The sequence below is a fragment of the Micromys minutus genome, assembly GCF_963924665.1.
Source record: "Micromys minutus genome assembly, chromosome: 21".
Taxonomy (NCBI): domain Eukaryota; kingdom Metazoa; phylum Chordata; class Mammalia; order Rodentia; family Muridae; genus Micromys; species Micromys minutus.
Window position 1 is genome coordinate 12,620,233 of NC_137956.1, and position 23,847 is coordinate 12,644,079.

The following is a 23,847-nucleotide window of genomic DNA, read 5'->3' on the forward strand; positions in this document are numbered from 1 at the left end:
CACCCCATGGCACCTTCTCGAAAATTGACCACATAATTGTACACAGAACGAGCCTTCATCGATATAAGAAGATTGAAATACTCCCATGCATCCTCTCAGATCACCATGGTCTACGGCTGGTCTTTAACAACAACAAAGACAACAAAATGCCCACATACACATGGAAACTAAACAACACTCTGCTAAAGGATAGCAGGGTCAAAGAAGAAATAAAGAAAGAAATTAAGGATTTTCTAGAATTCAACGAAAACGAAAACACAACATACCCAAACCTATGGGATGCAATGAAAGCAGTATTGAGAGGAAAACTCATTGCTCTAAGTGCTTCCAAGAAGAAACTGGAGAGAGCTCACATCAGCAACCTGACAGCACAGCTAAAAGCCCTAGAACAAAAGGAAGCAGATTTACCCAAAAAGAGTAGACGGCAAGAAATAATCAAAATTAGGGCAGAAATAGACCAAATAGAAACAAAAAAAACCATTGAAAAAATCAACAAAACAAAGAGTTGGTTCTTTGAGAAAATCAACAAGATTGATAAACCCCTAGCCAGACTAACTAAAGGGCAAAGAGAGAGTATCCAAATTAACAAAATCAGAAAGGAAAGTGGTGACATAACAACTGAAACTAAGGAAATTCAAGAAATCATCAGATCCTACTACAAAAACTTATACTCCACAAAATTGGAAAATCTGGAGGAAATGGACGAATTCCTAGACAGATACAAGGTACCAAAGTTGAACCAGGACCAAGTAAACCATCTAAATAACCCTATAACACCTAAAGAAATAGAAGAAGTCATCAAAAGCCTCCCAACCAAAAAAAGCCCAGGTCCAGACAGGTTCAGTGCAGAATTTTATCAGACATTTATTGGGGATATAACACCAATATTCACCAAGCTATTCCAAAAGATAGAATCAGATGGAATATTACCCAACTCATTTTTTGAGGCTACAATAACCCTCGTACCTAAGCCACACAAAGACTCTACAAGGAAAGAGAACTTCAGACCAATCTCACTTATGAACATTGATGCAAAAATACTCAACAAAATCCTTGCAAACCGAATCCAAGAACACATCAAAACCATCATTCATCATGACCAAGTAGGCTTCATCCCTGGGATGCAGGGATGGTTTAACATAAGGAAATCCATCAATGTAATCCACCATATAAACAAACTTAAAGACCAAAATCACATGGTCATCTCACTAGACGCTGAGAAAGCATTCGACAAAATCCAACACCTCTTCATGTTAAAAGTCCTGGAAAGAACAGGAATCCAAGGCCCATATTTAAACATAATAAAAGCAATATACAGCAAACCAACAGCCAACATCAAACTTAATGGCGAGAAACTTGAAGCAATCCCACTAAAATCAGGGACTCGACAAGGCTGCCCACTCTCTCCCTACCTATTCAACATAGTACTGGAAGTCCTGGCTGGAGCAATTAGACAGCAAAAGGAGATCAAGGGGATACAAATCGGAAAGGAAGAGATAAAAACATCACTCTTTGCCGATGACATGATAGTGTACTTGAGTGACCCCAAAAATTCCACCAGAGAACTCCTTCAGCTGATAAACAAGTTCAGCAAAGTGGCCGGATACAAAATTAACTCAAACAAATCAGTAGCATTCCTATACTCAAAAAACAAACATGTGGAGAAAGAAATTGGGGAAAAGGTACCCTTCACAATAGTTACAAAAGCTATGAAATACCTTGGTGTGACTCTAACTAAGGAAGTGAAGGACCTGTATGACAAGAACTTCAAACCTCTGAAGAAAAAAATTGAGGAGGATCTCAGAAAATGGAAAGATCTCCCATGCTCATGGATTGGAAAGATCAACATCTTAAAAATGGCCATCCTACCAAAAGCAATCTACAGATTCAATGCAATCCCCATCAAAATTCCAACCCAGTTCTTCATGGAATTGGAAAGATCAATGTGCAATTTCATCTGGAATAACAAAAGACCTAGAATAGCGAAAACCATCCTCAATGACAAAAAAACATCAGCGGGAATCACTATCCCTGACCTCAAGCTATATTACAAGGCAATTGTGCTGAAAACTGCATGGTACTGGTACAGAAATAGGCAAGTGGATCAATGGAATAGAATAGAAGATTCAGAAATGAGCCCTCATGTATATGGTCACCTGATTTTTGACAAAGGAGCAGTAAACATTCAATGGAAAAAGGACAGCCTATTCAACAAATGGTGCTGGTCCAACTGGCACTCAACATGCAAAAGAATGAAAATAGACCCGTTCTTATCTCCTTGTACAAAGCTCAAGTGTAAGTGGATTAAAGATCTCCACATTAAACCTGATACACTGGAATTATTAGATGAGAAAGTAGGGAAAACCTTAGAACACATAGGCACAGGAGAAAATTTCCTAAACAAAACACCAATGGCTCAAGCTCTAAGGTCAAAGATTAACAAATGGGACTTAATGAGATTGCAAAGTTTCTGTAAGGCTAAGGACATCGTCAAGAAAACAAAACGGCAACCAACAGAATGGGAAAAGATCTTTACCAACACCACATCAGATAGAGGCCTAATATCTAAGGTGTACAAGGAACTCAAAAAGCTCGACACCAGAGAATCAAATAACCCTATTAAAAAATGGGGTACAGAGCTAAACAAATCTTTTTTAGTTGAGGAACTCCGAATGATCGAAAAACATCTGAGGAAGTGCTCGAAGTCCTTAGCCATCAGGGAAATGCAAATCAAAACAACCCTAAGATTCCACCTCACTCCAGTCAGATTGGCCAAGATCCAAAACTCAGATGACAGCAGATGCTGGCGAGGCTGCGGAGAAATAGGAACACTTCTCCACTGTTGGTGGGGTTGCAAGCTAATACAACCACTCTGGAAATCTGTCTGGCGATACCTCAGAAAATTGGATATAGTACTACCTGAAGACCCAGCTATTCCACTTCTGGGCATATACCCCAGAGACACTTTAATACACAACAAAGATATATGCACCACAATGTTCATAGCGGCTCTATTTATAATAGCCAGAAGCTGGAAGGAACCCAGATGTCCTTCAGAAGACGAATGGATACAAAAATTGTGGTACATATACACAATGGAATACTACTCAGCCACCAGAAACAATGACTTAACCAAATTCTTAAGAAAATGGCTGCATCTAGAGAAGATCATCCTGAGTGAGATAACCCAGTCACAAAAGAACAGACATAATATGCAGTCACTGATAGTGGGATGCTAACCCCAGAGGCTTGCACTCCCCCAGAAACAACTCACAGACTGTATGAAGTCCAAGAAATAAAGAAAACAAAAACTATACATATATTCACAAAACAAGAAGACTTTGACTATTTCCATGTTGCGTTTTGTTTTGCATGTACTTTACGCTTATTGCAACTAGTACGTTTTCAATGCATACTGTCAAGCCCTTGAAAAAAATCAAGTACCGACTAAAAAACATATTCACATGGTTTTATGTAAAATTTATTTTAATGTCTGAAATACAGTACTGACAAAAATGTATAATTTTAAGCAAAAAAATGTTTAAAATCTTTACATCTATCTTTGTTTTGAAAAATAAAATCGTTTAAAAAAAAAAAAAAAAAAAAGAAAGCTGAAAATTGTTCTACCTGAGGACCCACATATACCACTCCTGGGCATATGCACAAAAGTTGCTCCAGCATATAACAAGGACGCATGCATGCTTCATTATATTCATAGCAGCCTTATTTATAATACCCAGAAGCTGGAAAGAACCAAGATGTCTCTCAGTGGAAGAATGGATACAGAAAACGTAGTACATTTATACAATGGAGTACTACTCAAGTATCAAACCATTAAAATTCTCAGGCAAGTGGATGAAATTAGAAAATACTATCCTGAGTGAAGTAATTCAGACACAAAAGAACACATATGGTATGTACTCACTGATTAGTTGATATTAGATCCACAACTAAAAATACCCATGATACAACTTACAGACCATATAAGCTCAAGAAGAAGGAAGACCAAAATATGGATTCTTCAGCCCTATTTAGAAGGGGGAACAAAATAATTACATTTTCTCTTTGGATTGAACAATGCATCTAAATAATAATAATAATAATAATAATAATAATAATAATAATAATAATAAATAATAAATGCAACAAAAACAAGCTGGGATAGTACAAAACAAACAGAAAAGGTTCCAAGGAAAAAGCACGGGAAACACATATAGACACAGAGATACACATATTTATAGATACAGAAATCCCATAAAAACACAAAACAAGAAATCATAGTATAAGGTAATAAAATATAATAAGAAGCCCTGACAAAGCAATATGAGACAGGAACCTCCAAACTATCTCATTGAGTTAAATTTGTGCTAGCCATCTACTGTTGGACACAGGGTATATTATTAAGAGTAGTTGGTACACCCAGTGAGACTCCCTTGGAAAAACTAAAATTTTCATTTACTACCAGTTACCAAATGAAGTCTTTCTGGGTTAGGTATGGGGACTTCCTCTTTCAGCTCTGAGACTGCATCTGACATAAATTTGTACAGGACAGTATGCAGCCATTGTCTCTATGAGTTTATATTGTGCTGTGTTTGGGAGAGTTTTCTGAGTAGGAATAAAATAAGAAAAGATTTTAAGGTATATGGATAGTTCAAAGGCTGTTATTGAGAAAGTAGATACATCCCAACTGCAACTTATAACCCTAGGCTATTTCTTAAATAGCAACGCTTGTTAATTGAAGACGTCAAATTAGCATTGAGCAACTGACAGTTGTTTGGGGGCTCTTGAAATTGACTCTTCAAATATCAAAGCACTGTACCACAAAGTCCAGGATGTCAAGGATTAAAAGAATATGATCAAACATTGGCTGAACAAGGGAGCACAGGCGATAACCCCAGAAGATAATGATATGTAGATCTAGTTGCTAAAGTCCAACAAATGAGAAAGGCTCAGAAACAAAGAGAAATCAGTGTATGCTAAAAAATAATGGCATAACAAGAATTAAACTTTGATTAAATGTTACACATCTAGTATACAAAGGTTAATGCCATTTACTATACATATCATCCCTGATGTTTATTTTGACTTTTTGTCATCATTAGTTACATCGAACTTTTTACACAGGATTTTAATAAAATGTTAAGAAATACAAAAAGGAAAGTAAAAAAGAAAATAAAAATTTTAATACAATCTGACTGCCTCACACCAGTCAGATTGGCCAAGATCCAAAACTCAGATGACAGCAGATACTGGCGAGGCTGCGGAGAAAGAGGAACACTTCTCCACTGTTGGTGGGGTTGCAAGCTAATACAACCACTCTGGAAATCTGTCTGGCGATACCTCAGAAAATTGGATATAGTACTACCTGAAGACCCAGCTATTCCACTTCTGGGCATATACCCCAGAGACACTTTAATACACAACAAAGATATATGCACCACAATGTTCATAGCGGCTCTATTTATAATAGCCAGAAGCTGGAAGGATCCCAGATGTCCTTCAGAAGACGAATGGATACAAAAATTGTGGTACATATACACAATGGAATACTACTCAGCCACCAGAAACAATGACTTAACCAAATTCTTAAGAAAATGGCTGCATCTAGAGAAGATCATCCTGAGTGAGATAACCCAGTCACAAAAGAACAGACATAATATGCAGTCACTGATAGTGGGATGCTAACCCCAGAGGCTTGCACTCCCCCAGAAACAACTCACAGACTGTATGAAGTCCAAGAAATAAAGAAAACAAAAACTATACATATATTCACAAAACAAGAAGACTTTGACTATTTCCATGTTGCGTTTTGTTTTACGTGTACTTTACGCTTATTGTAACTAGTAGGTTTTCAATGCATACTGTCAAGCCCTTGAAAAAAATCAAGTACTGACTGAAAAATATATTCACATGGTTTTATGTAAAATTTATTTTAATGTCTGAAAAAATAGTACTGACAAAAATGTATAATTTTAAGCAAAAATGTTTACAATCTGTACATTTATCTTTGTTTTGCAAAATAAAGTCGTTAAAAAAATTTTAATACAATATATCTTGAATTATGGTTTCCCCTCCCTCTACTCCTCTCAGTTACGTACCACCTCACTTCCCCTTTGGATGAACTCCCTTTTGTTTCTGAATAGAAAAAAAAAGGCTTCTGAGAGATAACAGCTAAACATCATAAATACAATATAATAAGATGAAGCAGAAAAAATCATATTTGATTTGGACATGGCAACCCAAAGGAAGAAAAGGGTCTCAAGAGCAGGTACAAGAGTTAGAGACCCATTTGTCTTCACACTCAAGAGTTTCATGAAAACACTAATAATGATTTTATTATATATATATATATATATATATATATATATATATTATATATATATAATAATATATATATTATCTGTATATGGAGACCCTGCAGGCTCTATGGTTATTGTTCCAGTCTTTGGGAGCTCAAATGTGCCTTGCTTAGTTGAATCAGAGAACCTTGTTTTCCTGGTGTCCTCCATCTTCTCAACTCTTACAATCTTTTCACCTCCTGTTCTATGGGATTTCCTGATCCCTGAAAGGAAAGATTTGATAGGAAACTCCAACTTAGACTCTCCAAATAATATCCATCTGTGTGATTCTGTATCTGTTTCCACCTGTTGATGAATAAAGCCTCTCTGATGATGTCTAGTTAAGATACTTATCTATAGAACAATATCATTAGGAGTCATTTTATTGGTTTCTTTTAGACAGGTAGTGTTTTGTTTTATTCTAGGACTCTGGGCTATCTAGTCACTAGCTCATGGTTAAGCAGTGCCAGGCATGGGCTCCATCTCATGCAGCCTTAAGTCAAATCAGTCATTGATTGGCGACTCCCAAAAGTTCTGTGCCACCATTGCCATAGCATATTTTTCAGGCAGAAGAGATTGTAGAACAATTTTGTGGCTGGACTGGTGTTCATGTTTCTCTTTCAATAGCCTGCTGAGTACATTTCTGCATCAAAGAGACTAGAATGTTAGATAAGTGCTCCACGTATGCATCAGCCTGATTTCACCATGTTCAATGCTTTGTGTGTGCGTTTTCCTCATGGTTTCACTGTCAGTTTGTGAATGACAACCCTTTGTTTTAGCAACAGTCTAAGTTGGGACCCCCTTGGCCCAACAATTCAATTTAATGTAACCCAGATGAATCACTGGGCGTCTTATCTAGCAACAACGACATCAAGAACAAGAGGCTAGTTGAGACTACATATCAACCATTTTAAGGAGTCCTCATTTGGATCACATTAATAGATTCCCAGAACTTTCCACTGTACTCTGATTTTATATAACACTTCCAAATGCACCCCCACACACACAATTTCAGGTGTCTCTCCCAAACTCTCTATTTTCACATCAGCTCCCTGCACCTGATCACCTGCTCCATTCTTACCCTCCTTCAGTCTGCTCATAAAATCTATTCTATTTACCCCTCCTAGGGAGATTCCTGTGTTGCCCCTTTACCCTTTGTCTTTACTTAACCTGTCTGGATCTATGGATTGTAGTCTGGTTATCATTTACCCAGCACCTTATAACCACTTACAAATGAGCACATACCATCTTTGTCTTTCCGGGTTTGGGTTACCTCACTCAAGGTGACTCTTTCTAGTTCTATTAATTTGCCTGAAAATTCTGTAATGGGTATCAACAATAATACAAATGATATCTCATGCTTGCAAGGATGTGGAGCAAAAACAATCCTCCAAGTCTGGTGGGAGTACAAATTTGTATAGTCACTATGGGAATCATCTATACAACTCTTGGACATATATCCAAAGAGGTTCTAACATAAGACCCTTTCTCAACCATGTTTATTGTTGCTTTATTCTTAATAGTGGAAACTGGAAACAACTTACATGTCCCTCAACAAAAGAACAAATAAAGAAAATATAGTACACTAACAAAATAGAGTGTTACTTAACTTTTTAAAAAAGTGATGTTTGGCATTGTAAAGTGGTTCTCAGCCACTGGTGGATTATCTTTTAAACATTTTCTGTTAAGTTCCATTTTCTATTTTATAATTGAATTATTTTCTTGTTCTTTTTTTGTTCTTTTATTGTTCTAGTTCTTTGTATATTCTATAAACTAACCATCTGTCACATTTATAGTTACAAAGACATTTCCAACCATGTAGGCTGTCTTTTCACTGGGTTAAAGGTGCCTTTTGCTGATCATTAGCATTTTAGTTTTATGAGATCAACTTAATGTTGGTATTTATGTCTGTACTATTAAGGTCTTCTTGTGCTACTGAATTCAAGTGTATTTTCTACTATCTCTTCAATTGGATTTAAGATATCTCATCTTACATTGAGTTTCTTTATCTATGCGGAGTTGAGCTTTTTAGAAAATAAGAGGTGAGGATCAAGTTTCATTTTTCTACATGCAGCCATCAGTTTTTTTTTTTCAGTAACATTTGTTGAAAATACTTTAAAAAATCCATTTAAAGTTTTGTTGTATATTTTTGTCTTCTTTGTAGAAACAAATAAATAAACAAATGAACACAACATTAGTTTGGAAAAGTGTGTTAACTTATTTTAGAATGTTCATGTAGATTATATCTCTATAGTTATATGATATATCTTAAAATGTGGAATAGTAATCCATTATTGTTCACTTGTCTCAGGAATAGTTTAGCTATCCCAAATTTTTACTGGTTACATATAAAATTAAAGATTGAGTTTTTTCATATCTGTAAAAAATGTTGTTGAAATTCTAAGTTCTTTTTGGAATATTTAATTTGTATATGATCTATCTTAGTTAGGATGGCCATTTTCACAATCTTAGTTCCATTAATCCATGAACATAGGAGGTCTTTTTATCTTCTGATATCTTCTCCTATCTCTATCTTCAGTGTCTTAGTTTTTATTATATTACTCTTTTACTTTCTTCGAATTTTCCCAAGAAGCCATCATGAAAAATTATTACTTTTATGATTTCTTTCTCAGTGTATCTATTCTCATATTTGTACATAGCAGGCTACTGATTTTCTGATTGCTAGTTTTGTGTTATGCTACTATGATAAATATATTTGTCAAATGTAGAAGTTTCCTGGTGAATTCTTTAAGATTTTTTTCATATAGAAACACATTCTTTGCAAATAAGGATATGTTGACTTGTTTCTTTCCTGATTGTGTTTCTTTTAACTCCTTTGGTTGTCTAGCTAAGACTTTATGCACTAAAGTGAACAGGTATAGAGTGTGGACATCCTGGTATTGTTTCTTTTTATATTGGAAATTCTTTGAGTTTTTCTCTAACCAGAATGTCTGACTGTAGGATTATTATGAATTGTCTTTATTATCTTCAGATAAGTCTCATATTTATAATTTATTGTATTTTATCACTAAGGAATGTTGATTTTTCTCTGAAGCCTTGTCTGTATCTAAGGAGATAATTATGTGGTTACTATTTTTTAAAGTATGTGGTGGATTGTTTTATTTACATATGTTGAACCATCTATTGGATAAAGCTAAACTCTTCATTATAACAGGGATTTGTACATATGCCAACTGAAATATTATTTAACCATTCATGACCAAAAATTAACTATTAACCTACTTTCAGCATTAACTTTATCCTACATTGCTGGTTACTATAAACTTTTATCAGAACCACCAATGTATTTTTTAGTTGCTAAATGCAGATAATAAGTCTTAAAAAGTAACTTTAACTTATGTCTGAATTTTTGTTCAAGTATTTTATAGATTTTATAAATGATTATTTCTAGCATAAAATAAGATTCAACATATATTTTTGTTCATAGTTTTATAGATTATAGAAAAGTAGGTTACATACAAACATATCCTTGCATACATATAGTCTTGTGACAGACATATGGCATGTATATATTTTTCACATCAATCACTAAATATAGATAAACTTTACAGCAATGCTACTCTATTCTTTGAAGTTCTAGAGTCCAATAAATAGTTCAGCACTCAATTGAATTTCATCTATAATGGCTTATAAAATAGCTATTTACTTAAATTTTTTGAAATTGTAAAAAAAATTGAAAAACATTAATATGTCAAAGTTGACTTATGGAATAGCTGTTCTGTTTCTGAGAATTCTGTGAACAAATGTATTGGCATGATTTAATCAATTAATCATGGCTATGCTTTACTTAGAAAAACTAAATTTTATCTCATTACACAATATACTGAAACATTTTGGCAAATATAAATGTTAATAATTTCAGAAAGTTTGTTGTCAAAAGTAGCTTTATCCTTCTGTATGCCTAATTTTCCAAATGAACTCTGATGATTTCTTTTACATTTTCTTGTGTGTATGTGCTTCTGTGTGTGTATGTGCCTGTGTGTGTGTGTGTGTGTATGTGTGTGTGTGTGTGTGTGTGTGTGTGTGTGTGTGTGTGTGTGTGTGTGTGTAACACAAATGGAGAACACAGGAACCTAATAGAATTTGATTGTCTTTTTCACCATATGGGTTATGGAGACCAAGCTGAGATCCTTAAGCTTTCTGGCAGGCACCTGAACCTTCTGTACTTTCTCATTGTTCTCTGATTATTTTAATATTTTTTCATCGCTCTCATACCAAACCCATCTTAATCTGGAGTCCAGAATTGTAAAAGAGCAAAGCAATGTTGAAAGAGCAGATAGGTGCAAGTAGTAACAATCTGTGCCTTGTGCAGAGTCTGTGACCTAGATGGAACTGGGAGTTGTTGCTCCTTGTCCTTGCCTTGTCCACATGTGACCCTCCCTCTAGAAGACTGCCTTCTTTCAAGGTGATCTGAGGATAAAGCCAGTGAGGCCAAGAAGAAAATGTCTCAGTCCTTTAGGAATTCTGAACATTTATACAAATGACACAATCCCAAATGACTATAATCAAATTTAACTCTAAAGAAGTATGCAGAGGACAACAAAATAACCTTCTTCAGCTTTAATTAATATTTTTAGTTGGATATTTTATTTACTAACATTTCAATTGTTATCTGATTTCCCCTCTTGAATCCCCCTTTCTCATCCCCCTTCCCCCTGCTTCTATGAGAGTGTTTTCCCACTCACCCATTCCCTCCCATCTTTTTTTCCTGGCATTTTCCTACCCTGGGATATTGAACCTTCACAGGACCAAGGACCTCGCCAGACAATGCCATCCTCTGCTACATATGTTGCTGGAGCCATCGGTCCCTCTTTCTCTGATGGTTTAGTCTCTGAGAGCTCTGGAGGAGGGGGTCGTATTGGTTAATATTGTTGATCAGCTCCTTCAGATCTTTCTCTAACTCTTCCATTGGGGCCATTGTTCTCAGTCCAATTGTTGGCCATGAGCGAGCACCTGCCTCTGTATTTGTCAGGCTCTGGAAGAGCCATTCTGGAGACAGCCATATCAGGCTCTTGTCAGCATGCACTTCTTGGCATCTGAAATAGAGTCTGGGTTTGGTGGCTATATATGGAATGGATCCCCAGGCAGGGCAGTCTCTGGATGGCCTTTCCTTCAGTCTCTGCTTCAAACTCGGTGTCTGTATTTGATGTGAATATTTTTGTTCCCCCTTCTAAGAAAGAGTGAAATATCCATGCTTTGGTCTTCTAACTTCTTGACCTTTATGTTATCTGTGGATTGTATCTTGGGTAATCTGAGATTTTGGTCTATTATCCATTTACAAGTGAGTACATACCATGTGTGTTCTTTTGTGACTGGGTTACCTCAAAGAGGATGATATTTTCTAGTTCCATCCATTTGCCTATGAACTTTATAATGTCATTTATTTTAATAGCCAACTCTATTGTATAAATGTACCACACTTTCTGTATCTATTCTTTCCTCTGTTGTAAGACATCTGGGTTCTTTCCAGTTTCTGGTTATTACAAACAAGGCTGCTATGAACATAGTGGAGCATGTGTCCTTGTTCTGTGTTGGTGCATCATTTGGGCATATGTCCAGGATTGGTATAGCTGGGTTGTCAGGTAGTACTATGTCCAATTTTCTGAGGAGTCACCAGACTGATTCCTAACTGTGCCTTTAATTGCAGCCAAATTGTTTTACATCCTCCACAAAGTGCAGAAAGTTTCAGAAATAGTGATCAGTGTGTGAAACAATTTTCTCTTCTGAAGTTGGAAGATTAGCCTTTGGAGAGAGCAATACAGCAGAGTAATAGTTAAATATAGATCTCTACACCACTCAACAGGCTCAAGTGGAAACCTAGGGCTCCTTGTTTTAAAAAAAAATTACAAATATCTTAAACAAAACAAAGAATGATAAGACCAGGAGCAACAAAATCAAAGATGAAAAAGGACACCGATGTATTTCTGAAACTTGTTAGGTTGTATATTGAAAATATACTCTGCTAAATTGGAAAGTATGGAAAAAATGGATGATTTCTAGATGAATATGACCTACCAAAATTAAACCACAGAGAGGAACTAACAACAACTATTGTATCATTTCAAAAATTGAAGAAGGAAGAAAAGCTTCCAAAATCCTTTTAAGAATCTAGTATTATTCTGAAACCCAAACAATATTAGAAGAAAACAGTAAAACAAGCTTCCTAATAAACTTAGGCACAAAATTCTCATTATAATAGCTGCAGTCACAATACAAGTGTATATCAAAAGATCATTCCCAATGATCATATTGGCATATTCCAGTCATTCTCCTGGTCCTCTTGGCTTCTCTCCTGTCTCTACCCATACCCTATCTTACTCACCTTTTCACCTCTTCCAACTCCCATACTTGTCTCTTCCTCTCTTTGCCTCCCATGATCATTTCCTTCTAAGTTTCCCCTTCTAAGTAGGATTAAAGCCTCCTCAGTTGGGCATTCCTTCTTGCTTTGGGTCTGTGGGGTATATCATTAGTATTCTGTACCTTTTGGTTAGTATCTATTTATCAGTGAGTACACACCATGAATATTCTTTTAGTTCTTGGTTACCTCACTCAGGATATTTTATATTTCCATCCATTTACCTGCAAAATTCATAATGTCCTTGCTTTTAATAGATGAATAGCATTTTATTGTGTGAATAAACCATGCTTTCTGTATCCATTCTTTGGTTGATGGAGATCTGGGTGCTTCCAGATTCTGAGTTTTAGAAATAAGGTTGCTATGAAATCAGCAGAACATGTGTCCCTGAGGTGTGGTGGAGCATCTTTTGGGTATATGCCCAGGAGTGAATTAGCTGAGTATTCAGGTAGAACTATATTCAGCTTTCATTTATCAGTTGTTAATCTTAGTGGGGGGCCAGGAGAATTAATGGAAATATGCATCTGAGGTTTTCAGGTGGGGAGGGGGGTGGACAAGACAGTCCTATAGCTCTGAGATGAGTGAGGCTCCTAGTACTCAATGTTGGTTACGTTAGGCAAAATGCCCAACAGCGGGAGCATGGAACCTAAGAGACTATCTCCAGTAGTTAGACAGGGCCACAGTGGAGGGATGGAGGCACCAACCCACCTTCAAAATTTTAACCCAAATTATGTCTAAAAAGTGTAGGGACAAAAATGGAACAGAGACTGAACAAATGACTGGCCCAACTTGGTATCCACCCCATGGGAAGTTCCAAACTATTACTGATGCTATGCTGTCCTTGAAGACAGGAACGTAGCATGGCTGTTCTTCAAGTGGCGCTACCAGCAGCCGACTGAGACAAATGCAGATACTTACAGCGAATCATTAGACTGAGTTCTAATCATTAGACCTTTATGGAAGAGTTGGAGGAAATACTTAAGGAGCAAAAGGGGATGGCAACCTGATAGGAAGACCAACAGTGTCAACTAACCTGAACCCCTGACAGCACCCAGAGACTAAGCCACAAACCAAAGAGAATATATGGGTGGTCTGTAGCCCCTAGCACATATGTAGTAGAGGACCACTTTGTTTGGATTCACTGGGAAAAGATGTGTTGAATCCTATAGAGACTTGATTCTCAAGAAAAAGGGAGATTCCTGGGGGTAGGGGGATACACTCTCAGATGCAAAGGGGAGGGTCATGCGAGGAAAAACTAGGCAAGGGGTGACCAGGAGGGTGCAACATTTGGCATGTAAATATATAAAATAATTAATATAAGTTATTACATTGGCTTCATTCTAGTATGATTCAACGTTATAAACAAAAATGTAATTCATCCTATAACTAATATCATAGGACTGTTTCAAAGGTTGAAGTAAATTATTTGATGGTACTCAATAATTCCCTATGATAAAAGCCCTGAAGAGACTAGAAATAAAGACAATATGTAATAAACCTATAATTAAAACTAAATGGGGAATAACTCAAAGCTTCCCAATATGATCAAGAGCAAGACAAGGATACCCAATCTTTCTCCTCTGTTTAATATAGGGCTTGGTCTTATCTAGCGAAATAGAGCAAGATAAGGAAACAAAATGGATACAAATAAAAAATGAAGAAATATATTTATCCCTATTTGAAAACAAAACTCTATATGTAATAGAGTCTAAGACATGAATAGAAAAGTACTGGAGGGCTGTAGAGATGGCTCTGTGGTAAAGAGCACTGACTGCTCTTCCAGAGGTCCTGAGTTCAAATCCCAACAACCACATGGTGGCTCACCACCACCTGTAATTAGATCTTATGCCCTCTTCTGGTATGTCTGAAGACAGCTACAATGTACTTGTATATAATAGAGAAATAAATAAATAAATCTTTTTTTGAAAAGGAAAGAAAACTCCTGGAATTAATACACACTTTCAACAAAGTGGTATAATACAGTCAGTAACATTCTTATATACCAATGTCAAATACACTGAGAGAGAAATGAAGTTGACAACACTATCTGTAGTAGCCCAAGGCAATGACACAACAGCAACAGCACCCTTGAAAGATGCCTAAATTAAAAAGTAAAAAACTTAACAATGATAGCTTTAACATTCTTCTGCTTCCTTTTATATGGGGTTCCCTGAACTCTGAGGGGGAAGTATTTGATGCATTTCATTTAGGGCTAAATGTTTTTGATCGAACCGATGGTTGAACTAGGCACTGGTCTGTGAGTATAGCATAATATCATTAAGAATTATTTTATCACTAATTTTTAGACCAGTGTTATTTTGCTTTACCTTGTGTCTTTGGGCTATCTAGTCTCTTCTTGGTCTCTCAAGCAGTGTCAGATATATGTTCTGTCCCATAGAGTGAATTTAAGTCAAATCAGATACTAGTTAGTTACTCTCACATGTGTCATGTCATTATAGCTCAAGTATATCTTGTAGGCAGGGTGCCATTGTAGATCAAAGATTTTGTGGCTGGCTTGGTATTATGGTTCATTTTTGGTAGCCTGCAGAATACCTTCCTATGTGAAAGGTGCTAGCACAGAGTGTTAAAGGGTCTATGTAGGCATCATCCCTACTTCTCCATGTTCAATGAGCTGTGTATGTGTGCTCTTCTTCACGGAAAGGATTCTTAATGGAAAGATCACTTCCCTTTCTGCATTTGCTCTTAACTATTGTTTTTAAACTATTTGGTTTTATATATAAAATACAAGTAACACAATCTATAAAAATATGAACATTAAACATGAGTTTTTAATTTTTAAGTCTACTGATAAATGTCCAAAAATGCAGGACCAAATATCAAAGAAATTATAAGTTCATCAAACACCTCTTAACCACCAGGCCTGATCCCAAACAGGATTTCTTTTACTGTGGCCTCCATCCTGGTCATTCACTGAAGGGTTTCATGCCATGTTCCCTTTGATCTACTTACTATTTCTCCCTAAGATTTGGCTGCCAGGATTTGGCTTCCCTGGAGGCCCAAGGGCATTGGGAAGTCTGCCATTTGGAACCCAAGTGGGAATAGGTAAGAAAGGTTTTAGTTATCCGCTGCTTACACCAAGGTGCAATCATGTCAAATACAAAAAAGTTCCTTGTTGAAAAGGAGGGAGAAACAAGAGTGTATTGTTACTCTCTATGACCCTAGCATGTACAATCCTAATTAATCCCATGAGTGACCATCCTATACTGCAAACAGAACTGTCAGACATTTAAAGTGAGACAGAAAGATTTACAGAATTCTTTGTCAAATTAAAAAATATTTCAAACTGTGTAAATAAAAAAATCACTGTAAGGAAACACACACACACACGTGTGTGTGTGTGTGTGTGTGTGTGTGTGTGTGTGTGTGTGTAATCCCCATTGTTGGTATAGTGTAAAACTTTAACTTTTATTTACATGACTTTAGTGACTTCCAATAAGAAAGTTATTAATTTACAGCTTTCTCTAGAAAATTTCTATCCTGTGAGATAGTGCTACCAGAATAAGCTAAGGGGAATAAAATATGCTTGATCTTGAAGTCTCTCAAACAACTCCGACTTATTCTGCCCAAATGTTTAGGCTTCCTAAAATCTGAAGGGGAGATATGTTTAAAGGAAATCATGCATATGGGAAACTATATAAAGGAATGAAAATAATTTGACCTAGGGATTTCTTTCTATGAGACTACCAATCAGAAACAGATGTAATGGTAAGCCATTGTGTGATAAGCAAATAAAGTTATTAGGTACTTCACACACTGTTATGGAAGTAGAAAGGTGTTAAGGTTTTTTAAATGGTTATACACACCATTTTTCATACCCCTTGTTATTTGTAAATATTCATAATCTGTATCTTATTTGAGTCATAACAAAGTTTTCTTTGTGTCAAGACTTTGTATTGATATGAATTTTACTGGAGAATTTTTCATTATTCAATTTTAGTTTTCCTCTTTAATAACCTACCTTTTAGTTCACTTTTAAAACTTAGTCTGCTGGGAGGGTGGAGAGATGACTCAGCAGGTAAGGTGCCGACTGCTGTTCCAGAGTACTTGAGTTCATCTTTCAGGCTTGCAACTGCCTAAAACTCCAGCCTCTGGGAATTCAAGGCCTCTGGTCATGATGGGTCTCTAAAGTCACATGCACAGACAGAGACCTACACATGTACAAAATAAAAATAATACAAATAAATCTTTCAAAATACTTTATTAATAAAATTACTATGTATATTGTGGACTTTTAATGGGTAGTTGATAAATGCATTCAAAAGTTAGTCTTGTACAAAGTTGTCTGTATTCTGTTTAGACAAAGAAAAATGTAACATATAGCATAAAACAACAACAACAAAAAAGCTTTTTAAAGCTTAAATGTTAATTTAGGGAGTGTCAGATATTCAAAGGATATATATGCATCTGCAATTATCAAATAAGCTGGTGAAGATAAAATATCGGCAGATAAAAGATACACAATTTTCATGTTTTATAATATATCTGCCAATACTGACAAATTTGAAATTTTAACACAAATCACAAAATTTTTTAAAAATTAACATCCATGAAGCCACTGGCTCCCATTCTCATGTGGCAGAGATTAATTCACTGGAGAAGAAGCAGCTTCATTCAGAGGAGGGAAGGTATGTAAAACCTACACCCAGGTTCTGTAGAAGGTACTTACAAACAGATGGGCTCACGCAATAACAATGATTCAGTTTACAGTCTTTGCCTTAAATTAAAACTTCTGTAGAAATTTGGGAGACAAACCCAAGACCTCTTGTCACAGAGGAGATAGGAATACACAGTGAAAACTTACACAAAATAAGGAGCAAGGCAAAATGAACCAAATGCCAGCAAGAACATTTAATAAGTTTTAGGGAAATCCTGTTAGCTGTACCTCAGAGCTCAGTATAACAATCAAAGGATCTTGTGGAGAGTATCTATTCCATCCTATATTTACCTGTCCCTAATTATGTCTGCCGAACTGTTTCTCAGGCAGGACATGACTTTGTAAAGAATCTGCTTAATAGCAAAAGGATTAGTCCTTTAAGAATTTTCCTTCAAAGTAATCTATATAGAACAGACTTGATTTTTCTGACTCTGTTAGAGGCTAGTGGTCATAATCAGATAAAAGTGCACCAGCTCCTAGAAAGGGAAAATGGAGACCCTGTATTTTCATGTGGCTGCTTCTGTAAGCCTTCTGGATGAATGGGTCTCAAGTATTTCTGCTCTAAAATTGAAGAAGTGTTTTTTTTTTAAGCTGTATAACACTGAGAACACTGTAACTTATGTCTCGACTTTGTTTGTTTAAAGGGTGTGAAAGGATGAGGAAGCATGGGGAATGGGGTATATGAGATTAATGGTAAGTGAGCTTAACTATTTACACTTCTCTGAAAGTTTACTGCGTTCACCAAATAAACTACTAATCTCCAGAAAAATGAGGGATTAATCTGAGTAAAGAAAATAAAAAACAAATGCGCTTTCTTTTGTGTAGAGATGCAAGCCCCTGTAGAAGAGAACATATCAAAGCATCTCAAAGTATGCATAGAGACACTGATTGCTATTAAACTTTCCCAAATTTGGAATTATGTCAATTTCCAAAACCCAAATTGCTTCACTTTCAAGGTAGTCCAGTTGCAGTGAATGTAATGTCATCCTAATTGACATTAGTCTTTGTGGAAAAATGTTCAGTGTTCACTTTGGAATGTCCTACATCTCCTCCCCTTGAAACTTCATCTGGTCCCAATTACCAGCTGCTCCTAATTTGATTCAGTGGCAAAGAACAAGCTGGGCTTCTGTACTTAAGCTGAGGCCAGTCTACGCCATCAGGCCTAGGATTTGTGCTGTTCCTTTTCTGTTAACTGACACTAATAGAAAACTTTACATAACCCAAACAACTCTATGACAGTTTATTTAAAACACAGAGAGCGGAATTTAAGTAACACATATGTAATGTCTTAATTTGCTCATCTGAATATAGCTTTATGGGGCTTTTTAGTTGGACTATCTGCTCTATTGCTTATCACTTTAATTTAATTCATGATTATTAGTGTAAAGTGACTAAATTAGTTCATTTATAATAGATTAAACATATTTTGAGGAGGGATCCTTTGAGTGCTAATACCCTTACCTTCTTGAGTTTAATTTGCCTAGCATGTAAACGTTGCTCATACATGCCCAGAGTTCTTCTAAGTACTGGGTTGTAATATATGACGGTAATAGTTTCAATTTCCCTGAATGTTTAGGTCTTTAGAAAAGACAGATGTCAACTTTCATGTGAAACCCCCAAAAGCCAGTCTTTAGAGTTTATTATTTTTTTCCTTTTTAGTGTGTGCTGCTAGCCTGTACCCACAGTGTCCTTGGGTACTAGTCAAAACAAAACTGGGTGTGATCAACCCTGGCTGTGCTCACCACAGACACTGAGATGTGGTATGGGTTCTCCCCAGGCAAAATTTCTGGTTTCTAGTTGAATTTTTCCATCCAGACAAAAAGCCACCCATTCAATCTGAGGCAGGGTTGACAGCCCTTGGCTGGTAGGACAGATAGAGCCTGTTTTGTGCTTCTATATGGTCTGTGAGCTCAACTGGTTGGTTTAACTTTTTGTCAATGATCAGAATGAATCAAAAGAAAAATAATATGTAACTCAGAAAGATTACATGAAACTAAAGCATTGATGCCTATTAACAAATTTAACCTGAATTCTATGAGAGGCAGAGGCAGAGGCAATTTCTGACTTTGGGACAAAGTCTAGTATACAAAGTGAATTCTAAGACAGACACATCTACACACAGAAACCCTGTCTCAGGAAAAAAAAAAAAAGAAAAGAAAAGAAAAGGAAAAAAAAAAGATTTATTTTTTCATATAGGCTCCACCCACCCCAACTCCTATTAAATCTTCCCCCATTGGCCCAAATCTACATTGTTTCATTAGAATATAAGCAGACAGCATAAAAATAACAACAAAAAACCAAACTAGAATAGAAAAAAATAAACAGAAGAAGAAAAATAAGAACCAAAGAATAAGCACAAGAAATACAAATAGACCCAGAGACAAATTTGCATAACAAAAATCCCATAAACACACAAAATTGGAAACCATGCTATAAACCAAAGATCAGTAACATAAAGAAAAAGTACAAACATGCTGGGACAAAATACCTCCACACATACTGTTGGACTTGTTTTGGCCACCTAGTGCTGGGCATGGGGCCTGCTCTTAATTGTGGTTTGTATATCCAGTAGGACTCTGCTGGAGAAAACTAATATTTTTCTTCTTAGTACTTGTCAATTAGAAGTAGCTTGTGTTCGTTTTATTTCTCAGGGATAGAGCACAATCTGTCTTAGCCTAATGCAAGCGTGTGGATGCAACCATAGTATATAAATTTATATGCATGTTAGCCCTATGGTGTCTAGAAAGACTTGTTTCCTTGGTAGCTGCAGATGCAGTGCCCATTGGCTCTTAAATTTTTAGCTTCCTTTTCCACTCTCCCACAAATTCCCCATATACAAATATATGGAAATAGATCTTTCTCTCATACAATATACCCTGACCACCATTTTCCCTCCCTTCACTGTTACAATCTTAACCCTACCACCTCTCTTCCCTGGCTCCATTCCCCCTTCATCTTCCATCATAAAAGAACAGGCCTCAGAGAGACAACAACAAATTTGACATTATATGTATATATGGCAAGGCAAGAGCCCTCCTGCTGAAACTAAAAAAGTTAACCTAACAGGAGGAAAAGAGTCCAAGAGCAGACAAAAGAATCACTCACACACACACACACACACACACACACACACACACACACACACACACACACACACACTGACTCCCATTGTTAGGAGTTCCATAAAAGCACCAAGCTAATAGCCACAACGTGAACAGAGAACCTGGTGCATACTCATGCAGGAATCAGTCTCTGTAAGCCTGTATGAATGAGGTCTGCTCAGTTGATTCAGTGGGTCATGTTCTCTTGGTATCCTCCAGCCAATCCTGACTCCTAGAATTTTGTCCCCTCATCCTGAGATACGAGGGAAGGGATACAGTGGAACTCTCCATCTACTTCTCTCTCTACAAGTCTGGCTGTGGGTCTCTCCCAACACCCATCTGCTTGAGAAAGGCTCTCTGATAACAACTGGACATGGCACTGATCTATAAGTATAACATGATGATCACATTACTTTAATTATTTTAGACCAGTTGTAGGTTTTCAGGGTATCTAGTCTATAAGTCTTGGCCATTCAGGCAGTGTCGGGTATGGGCTTCCTCTCATGGGGTGAGACTAATATTACATGAAACACTGGTTGGGTACTCCACAAGTTCTGCATGTCCATTGTCCCTGTATATCTTTCATGCTGGACACACTGTTGTTCAAAGGTTTTATGGCTGCGTTGGTGTCCATGTTTCTCCTTTGGTAGCCTGAAGAGTACCTCATTGCACCAAAGAGATGAGGGTTTAGGGGTGAATTCTCCAGGTAGCCACCAATTCAACCACTCCATGATCAGTAAGTTCTAGGAATGTTGTCCTCAGCAGTGGGGCTCCATTGTCAGTTGTCAGAAAGCAACCCTATTTTAGCATCAGCCTGGGTTGTTTGGGTATCTTTATGGATCATTCTTGGCCAACAACTCAACCAAATGTAACCCAGTCTGGCCACTAGAAGCCTTGCCTGACTACAAGAGAAGTCAGTTGGGAGTCCATACCCCCCCCATTACTTAAAATCATTATTACTAGGATCATCCTCATAGATTCCAGGTTAAAAATGGAGGAAATTCTGTCAAGTTTCATAATGACATTTACATATTTTTTTACAAAATAAACATTTACCCAATTAAATTACATAATTTTACTATGTTTTTACAGACTTACTTTATAGTATTCCTTGCTGTCTAACATTTTTATAGTTAATCATTTTTTTAAAAAGGCCATTTAGTTTTGGTATGCAGTCCAGATAGGTGTTAGCTCCCAAACAGTGAGATTATATCTGCACAGCACTATGCCTGGCCTCTCTAGAATTTCCATACTTTATAAATTCCTTTGCAAAAAAAATTAGTCCACTGCAGTCAACCCTTACTTCTGTCACCAAATTATCTAGTCATCCTGTGTTCTTACCAAAACTCCCTCAAACGTGACATGGATAATTGATCTATCATGGTAGAGCACGTTATCCAAACTTGTGTTTAATATTTCTCTCCAGTGAACATGTTTTACTCATCATTCAACAGTTTTCATTTCTAACGTTTTTCTTATGCTGGAAACCACTGAAAATATTTTTCTCGCATAGTATTAAAATGATGATTTTTTAATATAATGATAATTTTATTTAATTTTTAAATCTCAGGTAATGTTAAAGGATGTTAAATGTTTCTTGAATATTCTTATTAGATACTTAATTCTGAAAAATAAGATTTAATCATGAAGCAAAATAGTTTTGAGCCAAGAAGAAATTATTATGCTTAACCTAATTTTTTGAAAGGTTTCCAAATGCTTTCAGTCTCTTCAAAGATATGTCTCCAATTGTTAATCTTAAATTTAGTCATGTATTAAATAATATGTTAAAGCAAAAAGCATCTAATATTTGGCATATGTGGAAAGTAAAAAAAAAAACTGAGCTATAAAAGTGTTTTCAAATGATTAAGAAGCAAAGTCATTGTCCTGATGGTTTTCACAGTGCAGATACTCAGCAGGGGCTAGGTATCTTGTTGCTCAAACTGAAACATAGTTTTAAGTTGAATGGGAACAATAGCTGTATAACACTGGGCATGTTATTCAACCTTCCTGACACACATTTAAGTATAAAATGGAAATAATCAGCCTGTCCACTAGGTAAATATAAGTAAAAATTGGGTTGAACAGTTTACATTGTTTGAACCTCTAGACTGTATGTCCAGCACAAAGGGAACAGTCTCCCTTATTCTCAGTCCCCCTTGCCCTTCCTCTGCTTCTACTCTGCTTTCTCTGGATTGACTTTCTCTGGATTGATGTACTCCTGTCACATTCCACTGTTTCTTGGTAGTAGTTACTATCAGATACTGTCAGCATCACTAGAACTATTTGTTATGGAAAGTAGAATAAAAAACTATGCCAAACCTCTGCTACAATCCTTTCTAGTTCTTTTACAAACAACTCTGATTTTTGTGTAGGACTGTAAATGAAATGTTTGTCATATAGTTATTCCTTTATAGAGAGTCACCTTCAATTGCCAACAGAACAAAAGTGGGCTTTTTCTGCCTGAGGCTGAAGTGATTTAGTAAATACATAAATAGTTGTTTAAATATTTTAAGGAGGAAGGCCTAAATAGGAGTAGTTTACCAAAGTAGTTTGTATAGAAACTCATTGCTACTCAGGAAGACACTAGTAAAACAAGGGCAGAAAGAAAAGTATTCTGAGGGAAAATTTAGTAATATGTATTATGTATTATTACATAACTGTACTCAAAATGATGATTAAAACAATAAACAAAAACATGGCTGACCCAAGGGCTAAGATCCACATGGTATCAACCCACCCATCAGAATGATTGGCATTGTGACTTTACATTTCATTGTATGGAACTACAACCTTTGGAAAACCAGCGGCAACATGCTGAAAGTCAGAGCTGTGCACTGTGCTATGGCAGGATGTTCCTGAGATGAAGTGAAAACTGTGGTCCACATGATGAGGGGTGCTGGTGCTGATCTTTTGGAGTAGGACTGATGCCAGTGGGCAACAGGGAAGGAAATTGAAACCTACCAGTTTATTTGCTTTTCCCTAGTCTGTGGTTAATCATAGCCAAATGTGGATCTTAGAGATCTTCCTGTGCTAAACCTGGGCCCAGACCAAGAGGACACACAGCACAATGCTTTGACCATCTTGACCAGAACCACAAAAGACAGGAAATTTCTCAGAAGTGGATGTTCTTAACTGACTTCCAAACCTTAGGTATGTCCTCTTAGGTAAGTGTTAGGAAAAGTATAATGCCTCTGGAACTAGCTTCCAAACCACAGAAAGCTGTATAAGATTGAGTTGTCTGCTCTCTGAAGCTTTGAAAAATACATTTTCTTTGTATTTGTTTTTCTAAAAAAAGCCTTCAATATTCAAACTGTCTATTATGGGTTAAAAGATAGCAACAGCAAACGATGGTGTTTT